Consider the following 13,929-nt stretch of genomic DNA (forward strand, 5'->3'; position numbering starts at 1 on the left):
TACAAAGATATTTTTGCGGACATGGGTTTTCAAGGATTGCATAAAATAGATTTATTTCAGGTTTTGTGAAATAATTGGAGTGGTTTCTCTAAGGGAGGTAAACAAAAGTTCACTGTGGATATTAGAAATTTTTTAAAAGAATAATTCCAGTAAATCACATGACTGCTGATAACTATTTGCTTTGCTGTAGACCCCTGCTGTGGAGCTATTTGAACAGTGACCTGTTTTGTGAGGTGCCTGTTTTATTTGATTGACTTGCAGGGACCCTACTGTGAACAAGCTTAGTTAGAGGAAAGCTTGGTGAGAACAAGCTACACAGCTGAACTCTCTTATTTATGAAAGGATACCCCTCTTATTGAGTTCATGGTGAAACCTATTTGTTCTTTTGAGTTATTGAAGAAACATTTCAAGAATATATTTCTTGAGCAAGCTATGTCTGCAAGACATCAGAGACAATAGTGCATCATTAATGACCTTCCAGAACACGAGTAACAGATTGTGAAAGATTGTCTTCAAACATAACCAATTGACCAAACTGAGAATTTTTTATAATCTCAGCAGAAAAAGTAAATTTTTATTATCTATTTCTGAAGAGTATGTTGGTATGTGTTTGAGAGTTTTGGGAATATTTCGGGGTACAAGCATTTATATTTCTACATTACTGTGAATGTTAATCAATTATTGCATATTTATTGCCATTATTACAGCTTGCATATCCCACTCTTATGGAATTTCATATCATCCACACTCAGCACTGCTTCTCTTTTAGTTATCATCTCTTAGCAACAGGACCTTTGCAAATTAAGCAAGCATTCAAGAGTTCTTCAAACTGATGTTCTTCCTCAAATCTGCTGCATACTCAGGCATTTTTGTCTATTCTATTTGCTGTTTTCCTGAGCCTCTTTAAATTGCTCCAACTCTAACCTTCCCTCCATTACAACAATTGTAATATTTTTAGGAGTGTCACTATCACACCAACATTTTTTTAGTTAACATATTTTTTCTAATCAACCTATTCAGAGAAGTTATTGCACACCCGTGGAACATGTGGAACTTGAATCCAAGGCTTCTTGGCTCAGGGACACTACCTTTGCACTGCAAAAGGACCCCACCAAACTGGTCCAAGGTGGCAGCGCGGTAGAGCTCCTGTGCAGAAGCTCATCTGCTCTGACCGCTTTTGGTTTTTTTTCCACTTATCATTTTTGTTTTTTTGCTTATCTTGTCCTGTGCTTGAATGGCATTGGCAGCAAAAACTCAGTGCACAGACCTCAAGCACGCTCGAGCTGGGCCCTAAGCAAAGGAGAGTGGGCCAAGCACATACCTCAAGTGAGCCCCTACTTACTTTCCCAGGGCAAGCAGCTGGAATCAGCAGCTGCCACATTGGCAAAGGCGATGTCGGCAAGGTAGGCCCAGCAGCAAAAGATGGCATCTGAGGATCAGCAACTTAAGTGTTTGTTTGATCTGGCACTGGCGGCAGCAAAGCAGTGGTGGAAGGGCCTCACAGCAACATCGATGAGGTGGGCCCAGTGGCAGGTAAAGACTCTGACATTGGTTGGTCTGGCAGAGGCGGTGGTGATGCGGTGGTGCAGGTGTATCAGCCCAGTGGCAAAGATGCCAACTGAGGATCACTGACTTCAATATTGATTGGATCCAATAAGCAGAAACTCTGAAATGAATTTAGATCTGTGATGAGATCAAGACATTATTACTATTAACATTAAATATAGATGATAATATCAGTCACCAACTCAATTTACATTTACCACGCAGGAATTTTTAGACAGCAGAATGAGTGAAATTGAATGCTTACACTCTCATTTCTAATCATTGAATAAAATCACACAATAAACAAGTCTGTCACACCGTATATAAACAAAAGTGGTAAAATATAAAACAGATTTGGAAAACAAACTGATTTTACAATATCTTTTAGCCTCCTTATAGCCACTGATCCCTAAAGTTGACAAATTAGACGATAGAGAAATAGAGTTGTCCTTTGGAAACTAACTATTGATATAAATGAGAGGCTGGACTTCTCAATTCTCTCCTTTGTAATCTTAGACTGTGATTAAGTTTAACCACTGCCCTGAGACTGATGGTCGAATGTGACATTGTGTCATATCAAAGAAAATAATCTTGAGTTGATTTATAAAATGACCAGCACTAACAGGTCACGTTATGAACAATTTTTAACACATGATATTGGAGTTGTGCCCACTCTAAGCAATCAAGAGTAACAACTCTGGGAGAGTCAGATTAGGATCTGACTCCAAATATGACTTTTTTATCTCTGCAATGCAGAAGCTACTTTATAGCCAAGTTAAGCTTTATAGCAATGTTAAAGTAACTGTGTCTTGTGATTTTTAAGGGAAATTTCATTGCATTTAAGGATAATTGCAGTATAAAATTTTAATAGCTGTGGCCATGATCAGTGATGTCAGATGATGGCAAATCATGTTGAACTGGTATCTGAGGAAAGAAGGTTCTAACAATGCTGCTGAATAATGTCTCTCTAAACAGTGTAAATAGTTAGGGGAAGTATTGGGCTCGTGGTGTTGTTATTTGACTAATAATCAGAAACAATCCAGTTTGAATTCTACCATAGTAGTTTTCAGAATTTGAATTCAATAAAAAGAAATCTGGAATTAAGAGTCTAATGATGACCAAGAAATCATTGCTAATTGTCATAAAAAACCCATCTAGTTCATGGATGTCCTTTCAAGGAAACTGCTGTACTTAGCTGGCCTGGCCTACAATTGACTCCAGAGTGGTTGACTCTTAATTACCCTATGAATGGCTTAACAAGCCATTCAACTGTATCAACCACAAAAAAGGAAAAAGGAAGGAAACTGGGTGAATGACCTGGCATTGAATAAGGCACCGGCTACAATAACACAGCCCTGTTGACCCTGCTAACTATTCTCCCTAGTAACACAGAATCAGACAGTACAGAAAAAGTCCTTCAGCCCAGTGAGTCTGTGCTGCAAAGACTGCTCTAAATTGCTACTAGTGCAAGTTTCCAACACTAGGCCCATAGTCTTGAATGTTATGACACTCTAAGTGCTCATCCAATCACTTTGTAAAAGATGTGAGATTACCCACCTCAATCACCCTCCTAGGCAGCACATTCTAGAACCTAATCACCTTCTGGATGAAAAAAAACTTTGCCTCAAATCCCCTCAAACATCTGGGACGAGTGCCAAAATTGGGAGAGCTGACTCACTGACTAGTCAAGCAACAGCCTGACACAGTAATACTCATGGAATCATACCTTACAGATAATATCCGAGGCACCACCATAACCATATCTGGTTATGACCTGTCCCACTAGCAGGACAGACCTAGCAGAGGTGGCGACACAGTGGTATACAGTCAGGAAGAAGTTGCCATTGACCCTAACACTGGCTCTAGTCCCTTTGAAGTCTCATGGCATCAGATCAAATATGGGCAAGTAAATCTCCTGCTGATTACCACATGCCACATGTCAAGCAGCACTTGTGTTGGGCAGAACAACCTCTTTACATACTGTAAACTTTCTATGCTATGACACTAGTATTGTTCATGGCACAACCAACCATCGTGTTTTCATCAATGAACTCCCCCCCCCGTATCATAAGGTCAGAAACAGGGATATTCATGGATGATTGCACAATGTTCAGCAGCATTTGTGTTAACTTAGATATGAAAGCAGTCCATGCTCAATGTACCAAGACTTGCATAATACTCAAGCAAAAGTGAGGACTGCAGATGCTGGAGATTGTAGTCGAGAGTGTGGTGCTGGAAAAGCACAGCAGGTCAGGCAGCATCCTGATGAAGGGCTTTTGCTCGAAACGTTGATTCTCCTGCTCCTCAGATGCTGCCTGATCTGCTGTGCTTTTTCAGCACCACACTCTCGAAACTTGGACAATATTCACGTTTGGGTTGACATGTGGCAAGTAACCTTTACACACACAAGTGCCAGGCAATGATCATCTCGAACAAGAGAGAATCCAATCATCATCCATAGGCATTCAATGGCATCCCTTTTACTGAATCCCCCACTATCAACACTGGAATATCATTGATCATAAAGTGAACTGGACTCACCATATAAATACAGTGACTCACCATATAAATACAGTGGCTACAAGAACAGGTCAGAGGCTAGGAATACTGCAGCAAGTAACTCACCTCCTGACTCCCCAAAGCTTGTCCACCATCTAAGAAGTGCAACAATACTCAAGAAGCTAGAGACCATCAAAGAGAACAGCTCATTGACTGGCACTATACCATGAAACATTTAGACTATCCACCATCAATGCTCAGGGCAGCACAGTGGCTCAGTGGTTAGTACTACTGCCTCACAGCACCAGGGACCTGGGTTCAATTCCATCCTTAGGCAACTTTTGGTGTGAAATTTGCACATTCTCCCCACGTCTGTGTGAGCTTCTGCCAGGTGCTTTGGTTTTATCCCACAATCCAAAGATGTACAGGTATGGTGGATTGGCTGTGCTAAATTGCCCATACTCTGCAGGGGTGTGCAGACTAGAAGCTAGCTGTGGGAAATTCAGGGTTACTGGGATAGAGTAGGGTGGTGGATCTGGATGGGATGCTCTCTGGAGGGTTGGTGTGAACTTGATGGGCTGAATAGCCTGCTTCTGCACTGTAGGGATTCTATTCTATGATAATACTCAGTAGTAGCAGTGTATTCCATCTACAAGGTGCATTGCAGAAATCCGCAAAGGGTCCTGAGACAAAACCTTCCAAACCCATGACTGCTTCCACCTTGAAGGACAACAGCAGTAGACACATCACCACTTCCAAGCCATTCACCATCCTGAATTTGAAATATCACTGTTTCTTCAATGCAACTGGATCAAATGCTGGCTCAGCCACTGATGCCCAATTACCAAAAATGAATATTTTAAAAGTTCATTTTTCTGCACTATTACAGTTTCTTTTTCTATATATCTATATAACTTGATCATGATACTTATATAATAATTATATATCTCAATACAATGAATAAAGTCTCCTGTTTAAAACCCATAACCATTATCACCGCCACATGTGAAAACTGAGCATAATTCTAAATATTTTTAACCAATCTGTTTAGACATACTTCTGGAGCAGGTAAGACTTGAACACAGGTGTAATGACTGGAACAAGGTCAGCCAGGAGGACCTCATAGAATATGAATTCCCTGATTGGGGCTGTTAACTTGGTCCAACCAGGGAGTCCTGGCTGACAGAGATAAACAGGAGTGTGACCGCACTTAGGTGGTAGTGTGGGGTTAAAAGAAAAATAAAAAAAAATAAAAAAAATAAAATGGAGTGAAGGATAAAAAAAAAGAAAAAAAAAGAAAAAAAATAAACAGGAGTGTGCGTGGTGTCACTAACACTCTGGAGTTGTACAGGGAGAGGTGGGCGCCGCAGGGAGTGGAGTGCATTATTTCCCCCTCCAACTCTATTTTGATTTAATCCCTGCCCTCCCCTTCACTGCATGATCACACAGCATTGCCCTTTGTGAAGGGCACTGCTTGTCACTGGCAACTTGGGTGTTTTCTTATCTTCCTGGTGGTGGATACTGAATAAAAATTTGTACACCTTGTGTCTCTCACTGTGTCTCACACCTGCGCGCACACACAACATGGGTGCTGGGGAAAAATAAGCACTACAGCAGTTAGGTGGTAGTGTGGGGGTTAAAAAAAAACAGGAGTGTGCGTGGTGTCACTAACACTCTGGAGTTGTACAGGGAGAGGTGGGTGCCGCAAGGAGTGGAGTGTATTATTTCCCCCTCCAACTCTATTTTGATTTAATCCCTGCCCTCCCCCTCACTGTTTGATCACACTGGCCACTTGGGTGTTTCTTTTCTTCCTGGTAGCAGAAATTGAATAAAGATTCATGCATCTTGTGTCTTTCACTGTGCCTCACACCTGCACACACAACATGGGTGCTGGGGAACAAAAATAAGCACTACCCCATCAAAGGGCAATGTTGCGTGATCAAATAGTGAAAAGGAGGGCAGGGATTAAATCAAAATAGAGTTGGAGGGGGAAATAATACACTCCACTCCCTGTAGCGCCCACCTCTCCCTGAACAACTCCAGGGTGTTGGTGGACTGGCCACTTGGGTGTTTCTTTTCTTCGTGGTGGTGGAAACTGAATAAAGATTTGTGCATCTTATGTCTTTCACTGTGTCTCACACCTGCGCACACATACATGGGTGAAAAAAACAGGAGTGTGCATGTTGTCCACCAACACCCTCGGACTGTTCAGGGAGAGGTGGGCGCCGCAGGAAATGGAGTGCATTATTTCCCCCTCCAATTCTATTTTGATTTAATCCCTGCCCTCCCCTTCACTGTTTGATCACATAGCATTGCCCTTCGATGTGAAGGGCACTGCTTGTCACTGGCCATTTGAGTGTTTCTTTTCTTCCTGGTGGTGGAAATTAAATAAAGATTCGTGCACCTTGTGTCTTTCACTGTGTCTCACACATGCACACACACAACATGGGTGCTGGAGAAAAAAATAAGCACTACCACAGTTCGGCGTTAGTGTGGGGGAAAAAAAAGACAAAAAAAGAGTTAAAAAAAGGATAAACAGGAGTGTGCGTGGTGTCCACCAACACCCTTGAGCTGTTCAGGGGGAGGTGGGCACCGCAGGAAGTGGAGTGCTTTATTTCCCCCTTCAACTCTATTTTGATGTAATCCCTGCTCTCCCCTTCATTGTTTGATCACGCAGCATTGCCCTTTGAGAAGGGCACTGCTTGTCACTGGCCACTCGGGTGTTTCCTTTCTTCCTGATGGTGGAACTTAATAGATTTACACACCTTTTTATTTTACTTGCACACATATAACATGGGTTCTGGGGTAATAAAAGAAAAGAAACATTAGTGTCAGAGGTTCTGTTCACTCTGAGAGCTGGCTCTGAGGGAGCTGCATCAGTGTCCATGTGTAAACAAAAAAATTTTAAATAATAAACAGGAGTGTGCGCAGTGTCCACCAACACCCTTGAACTGTTCAGGGAGAGATGGCACCGCACAGAGTGGAGTGCTTTATTTTCTCCTCCAGCTCTATTTTGATTTAATCCTTGCAACCCCCCCCCCCCCCTTCACCTTTTGATCACACAGTATTGCCCTTTGTTGAGAAGGGCACTGCTTGTTACTGGGCCACTCTGGTGTTTCCTTTCTTCCTGGTGGTGCAATATAAATAAAGGTTTACACACTTGCTGTTTTTCACTTCATCCGACACCTGCACACACACGACATGGATGCTGGGGTAAAATAAGCACCACCGCTGTTAGGCAGTAGTGTGGAGGAAAGGAAAGAAAGGGAAATGAAAAAATAAACAAAAAAGTAACGTCAGAGGTTTTCTTCACTCTGAAAGCTGCCTCTGAGGGAGCTGGATCAGTGGTGAAGGACTCTCTATTTTGTGTTAGGGAGGGGTCTAACCTCTATAAAAAATTCTTTAAAAGATAAACAGGAGTGTGCATGGTGTCCACCAACACCCTTGAGCTGTACAGGGAGAGGTGGGCATCGCAGGGAGTGGAGTATTTTATTCCCCCCTCCAACTCTATTTTGAATTAACCCCGGTCCTCTCCTTTACATTTTGATCACGCAGCATTGCCCTTTGTCAAGAAGGGCACTGCTTGTCACTGGCCACTCTGGTGTTTCCTTTCTTCCTGGTGGTGGAATATAAATAAAGTTTTACGCACTTGTTGTTCTTCACTGTGTCTGATGCCTGCGCACACACAACATGGGTGCTGGGGAAAAATAAGCACTAGCGTTGTTAGGCAGAAGTGTTGGGGAACATAAAAAAAAAAACAGCAATGTCTCTGGCTTTGTTGCCCCTTTCACCTGTAAATTGCTGTTTCTTATATACAGCTGTTAATGTTAACTGTTTGTTTGTAACTTGTACTGTTTAATAAAATAAAAAATATATATAAACAGGAGTGTCAGATGTTCTGCTCATTCTAGGAGACAGCTCATGTAAAGAAAGAGTGACTTGGTGACGGGATACCTGCCTTTGTGGAGTTATTTCACCAGGCTTTCTAGGTTAGAAGTAGGGACCACCACTGTCCCACAAAATCACTTCATGCATAATTGTAGTTATTCTCTTTCTTGCATTCTAGGATAACATAGTAATCAGATTGTTTAGGTACAAAATCATGAAGCAAATTTTTTTTCAACAATTCTTTAGGATGTCAAATCCTGCACAATAAAAAAGGCAGCCACACTGAATCATCAAAATATATTCACCAGCCATAACATAATACATTAACAATCTGGACAAAGGAACTGTGGGCATTGTTGTTAAGTTCACACTTTACAAAGATAGGTGATAGAACAAGTTGTAATGAAGATGCAGGGAAACTGCAGAAAGACTTGGACAGGCTACCAGAAGTGACAAAGAAGTGGCAGGTGAAATACAATGGTGGAAAAATGTGAGGTTATGCACTTTGGTAGGAAAAATGGAGGCATAGACTATTTTCTAAATAGGAAAAAGCTTCAGAAATCGGAAGCACAAAAGAACTTGACAGTCCATTTCAGGATTCACCTAACATGCAAGTTCACCTGGCAGATAGAAAGGCAAATATTAACATTCATACATACTGTTGTCACTATTGGTTGGTGGTGAAGGAAGTAAATAGCTAAGATGGTGCCTATCAAAGGGGCTGTTTAGTCTTGAATGGTGTTGTAGTAAAATTAATAAAACTCAAATTTAGAAGCAAGTCAATCAAATTTATTAAATCAAAAGCTTTTGGGAGGGGCAGCGTGATTCTGGTCCAAACCGCAGGACTTGACCATGCCATCCCTCCAAGAACAACAGGTACAGCAGTTTTTATAGTCTGGACGACGTACACAAAAAAAGCCCGCGAAAGACAGTTTCTTGTGTTCTGCACACGCACATACAGAGATCGCTGTTTCCGGGAATGGCATACCACATCATTATGTTCTGCAAGTATTTCTTCTTTAGTTATTTCTTCTTTAGTTAGTTTCTGTTTTCAGTCCCTCCCTTGTGATCCGAGACAATTGGGAGCATGACGAACAGGCCACCTACATCCAGTAATCATCACTGTGGCCAGAAAGGGGATGACTCTCAGGCAACTCGACGTGGAGGCTAGTACCCGGCATAATTCTCGCTGTCAAAACTTTACAACATGAGTTAAGGACAGCCATAACAATGCAACAAGTGAAAATAATAACAATGAACATGATGAAGGCATGCAAAAGGTAAAAGCCCAAGATCCGCCTTGTAGCAATCTTAGCCACCCCGGGGGATTATAATCATGAAACTATTTCCCTTCCTGCTGGATCTTATCAGCCTCTAGGCGGATATAATCTGCTAGGTTACTTATATTGTCCGAGGTATCCGGAATGTATGCAGCACTGGGGGCCAATAGCAGCACAGGTGCCACCTTGTGCCAGTAGCAAATAGTGAAGGGCCAAACAGTTCTGCAATGCTGCAGTGCGAGTGGCAATAACCTCATCCGACATCTCAGAGATGGTCGTGCTAACAGCTGCAAAGCCATCGGCAGTCTCATTAGCCAGCCTTTCCAAGGTTGAGGCCATATTGATCAGTTCCCTAGCAGCCTTAATAGTCCTATAGGTGGGGAAGGCGATCATAAAGAATCGCTCAGTTCAGTGATGGACTGTTTGGATCGAAGTAGGTGTATGTTGGGATGAAGGTCGAGGGAACTGTAAAAGCGAACAAAAGGAACCACATAGACAATGTAGCAAGATCCGGATCAATCTGAAGGAAGCCAAGGGTAGGCCTTGAGACCACAGACAAAATACACACCATTGTAAGTCCTCAGGTAATTAGTCTGAATTGGTTTTGAACATTTTACCTGTAGTCATATTGACAACCTCAAGGCTCAGAATATTTCTAGAAAGAAATGATTCGCGGCCAGATGGGGTAAGGGGCAGGGAATGGGAACATTTGCTGGTTCCGGCATTCCTCCTGACGTGCGATTACATTTGAAACAAATAGTCCCCGTGGGCGTTCCTTCACCTGTGGTGTTTGTGAGGGACAGAGTTGGAGGTTGTAGTGAGGCTGGAACCAACCTTTATAGTTTTGCATGTTATAACCCGTGGTCTCCCAGGTGATCTTATCATCGGCAGCATAAATGGTCCGGTCAGGGCCTCGCATGAATGACTCGTGAGATTCCCTGTCAGACTTTACCCCCATCACCCACAATGGATAATTGTGAGGATCAATCCTGGTCCAATCACCATTTCTGATTTATTAAACGGAATGGGTCTCAGGGGAAACCCCCCAATAGAGTGTGCGGGGATTCAAGTACAGACCCAGCATTTAGTCATGTTATTTTGCTGCACGTGCATACAGGATATGTATTACATGTTAATACTTACATGTAAGTATTAACATGTAACCCCCGCCCACTCTGGTGAACAGTACCTCAGTCAGCACAATTCCTTCCGTGCTCCCCCCCCCCCCCCCGAGTGGCTACTAGGCAAAGGGCGAAGGCAGAAATAAGCAGAAACATCCTGGAGCCTACCGAACGGAGTTATACAATGGCCCAAAGGCTATATCGCCCGTGTACAACAGCCCGCTCTTACTTCCCGTTTGCAACAACCGCACACACACAAACGACGTCAGCAGGCCTCAAGTGGAGTCTGTCTGAAGAGAAAGCAGAGGGTGAGGATCATCAATCAGTGTCTGTATATTTCTTCAGTTGTGACCAGTGTCTCCAGACCCCTTTCCCTCGCATATTAATACTGACGCATGTGTCACCGCTAATGATAACCTCATAGAGACCATTCCACTTCGGGGCGAAGCCAGGTTTAGCGGGTAGAGTCTTAACAATAACCTTACTACCTGCCAATGGGATCTCCGGACAATCCTCTAATTGCCACTGTTCATCCTGCCCCTCTTGTTTGTCGTTAACTATTTCCCTTCAGCTGGGCGCTCAATTCGAGCGCATAGCGACGTATTCTATCGCGGAGAGGGCAACATCAGAATCCCCCATGGTAATGGACTCAGGAAGTTGCATTGCCCTACCTGTCATCGTAAGGGGTCAAACCAGTCGACAAGCTTGTGATGGGCCGGAGTCGAAAGAGTATAGCAGGCAAGACCTCAATTCTGCATTTGTCAGAATCCTGCATGGCCTTAGCAAAGGAGGTTTTAAGAGTTCTGTTCATTTGCTCCAAAACTTTTTGGACGGTAGGGTATGTGAAATTTCTGTTTAATACCCATCAGCTGACATATAGTTTTTACAACTCTTCTCGTAAAATGAGTCCTCTACTCGGAGTCAATCTAGGACGCCACCACCAACCCCCCCCCCCCCCAACCTGTGATTCACCTCCCCAGCTAAAATCCTTGCCCCAATGATAGCTGTGCAGTTCCGGGTAGGGTAGGCCTTGGCCCACCTGCTGAACTGATCAATAATCACAAGGCAATATGTATTCCCATGGGCTTGGGGAAGAAGCCCCGTACAATCTATCTGTACATGCTCCCAGGGCGCCTTTGGGCGTGGCTGGTGCCCCATTCTAATTTTAATGGGCCTGCCTGGGTTGCGCTGGGCATACGTCACACTGCGGTGACGGAATCGAGCTAAAGCTCTGCCCATGCCCTTCTACCACCATTCCTTCCCGAAGCTTGTCATCATAGCATCACGCCCCACATGGGAAATGCCATGGTGCAATTACATAAGAGTATGTTGGATGCACGCGGGGGCCAGGACCTTGTCATTCGATCTCCAGACACCTTTCTTGGCCGGCGTGGCTCCCTCCGCCTTCCATCTGGCGTACTCACCCTCAGGAGTATCAGCGTGGAGCTGTAACGCTTATAGTGGGGCCATCCTCAGCAAAGGATAGATATTTTCTGTCTCTAAGGCTAATTGATCAGCTTTGTCAGCAGCCTGGTTCCCCTTAAAAATGTGGCACTTAGAATTCTGTTTATCTGGTTCCCTTTGATAAGCCTTGACCTTCAACATTGCAGCCTCCGGTGGCCTCCAGTAAGGTCTTCATTATCTATCCATGCTTGACAGGGGTGCCCCTTCGTGGTGACAGATCCCCGTCTTCCCCAAACGGTCATGTAATCGTGGACAATTCCAAACGCATATCTATTATCAGTGTGAATGTTAACCCTCTTCCCTGTCGCCTCCATGAAGGCCTGGGTGAGGGCCACTAATTCTGCCACCTGGGTTGACAGGCCTCCCTCTAATCTCCCCGCTTGGACAACTCGTAGTTCCGCATTCACTACTGCTCATCCCGCTCGTGGCAAACCATCTACATTTTTCCACCAGCCATTCATGGGTACATCCTTTATCCTACTTTCCTCTACTTCATCGTCTACATTCCCACACACGTGGTTCACCATCACCTAACATCCCTTCCACTGGATTTTTTCGGGCATCTCGTACAATGGTAATAGATTTGGTTGGTGGCAAAAGAACAGCCTCCCATTTTGCCCTTCTCATGTTAGAAAATGAGCGTAATTTTCCCGTATTTAACATTTCTACGAGGGTGTGTTTGGTATGCAAGACTATATTTCTTGTCATCACAATAGGTTCACTGACCCTCACAACCTACGCGGCACTGTCTAAAGCAGCAATATATCTGGGCAAGCCGTTCACTATGGGACCCTCAGCAGTACAGTAATACCCTATAGGTCGCTGTTTATCGCCATGGAGCTGGATTACTACTGCTGAGTAAAAACCTCCAGCTTCATTGCAGTAAATGTTGAAGTCTTTATTAGCATCTGGTAATCCCAGTGCTAACATTAAGTCCACTTTCATTTTTTGTATAGGAGTTGTCATGTTCTGGTCCCCAGTCAAAGGGGTCTGTTGCAGATTTACCCCCTTTTACCGATTGTTGGAAAGGCTCAACAACTTTGGCAAACTCAGGGATAAAAATCCTGCAGTAATTAAACAAACCCAGGATCTTTCTCACACCATGTACTATCACAGGCCATGGCATCTGTTGTATAGCTGTCTTCCTGTTTGTAGGCATTTCCTTTGTGCCTTGGGAAATTAAATGTCCCAAGTAAAGAACTCTAATTTTCCCAGTTTGCGCTTTCTTCAGGTTGGCTTTGACCTCTGTCCTGTAAGTGCTTCAGGACTAAGTATAGCGTCTCCTGATGTCTTGGTTTGGATTCAGAAGCCAGGAGGATGTCATCGACATACTGAAGTAACGAGGTAAAAACAATGACTGCAGATGCTGGAAACCAGATTCTGGATTAGTTGTGCTGGAAGAGCACAGCAGTTCAGGCAGCATCCAAGGAGCAGCGAAATCGACGTTTCGGCAAAAGCCCTTCATCAGGAATAAAGCTTTATTCCTGATGAAGGGCTTTTGCCCGAAATGTCGATTTCGCTGCTCCTTGAATGCTGGCTGAACTGCTGTGCTCTTCCAGCACCACTGATCCAGATACTGAAGTAACGTGCTGCCGTGAGGCAGATCGATCTTCCTGAGCACCTCACTCATTACACAGTGAAAGATGGCTGGACTTTTATAGAATCCCTGGGGAAGTCTTGTCCAAGTATACTGTTTATCCCTGATAGTAAATGCAAACTTGTCTTTGGAGTCACAATGGAGGGCATAGGTCAGAATCCATTCGCAATATCCAGTACAGTAAAGATTTTGTGAGTCAGGGAGAGCCCACTTAAGATTGTGGATGGACTGGAGATTATAGGGTGTGATTTAGAAGCGACATTGTTTAGGGCTGTATAGTAAATTGTGAAACAGTAACTTCTGTCAGGTTTACTCCCGGCCATGCGGGGGAATTAGTAGTGCTCGCAATGTCTCGGAGAATTCCCCTCTTCACTAATCCTTTCACAATTTCCACAACCGCTCTTCTGGCTTTAGGTTTTATAGGGTATTGGTGGTGCGGCTTGTGTTCCGGACCCTCCATGACCACGGGGTTTATTTTAATCAAGCCTATATCTAATTTATAGTCTCCGCCCTGGGACGGAGGCACAAATGGCAC

At 43.7% G+C, this 13,929-nt stretch overlaps 1 protein-coding gene across 3 annotated transcripts in view; it reads right to left on the reverse strand.

The window, feature by feature from the left end:
* Positions 1-1,472: 1,472 nt before the first annotated feature.
* Positions 1,473-13,929, reverse strand: part of gja3 (gap junction protein, alpha 3) — a 44,297-nt gene continuing 31,840 nt past the window's right edge. The window contains exons 3-4 of one of the 3 annotated variants that reach the window (XR_006311933.1): positions 10,502-10,623; positions 8,754-9,121 (exon numbers count right to left, since the gene is read on the reverse strand). The gene's annotated coding sequence lies outside the window, so the exon portion shown is untranslated. Of the gene's footprint in view, positions 1,667-8,753; positions 9,122-10,448; positions 10,624-13,929 lie in introns of those variants that run through there. The other 2 variants (XM_043691903.1, XM_043691902.1) reach the window with 2 other exon arrangements.

Source organism: Chiloscyllium plagiosum, chromosome 6 (genome assembly GCF_004010195.1).
Source record: "Chiloscyllium plagiosum isolate BGI_BamShark_2017 chromosome 6, ASM401019v2, whole genome shotgun sequence".
Lineage (NCBI taxonomy): Eukaryota > Metazoa > Chordata > Chondrichthyes > Orectolobiformes > Hemiscylliidae > Chiloscyllium > Chiloscyllium plagiosum.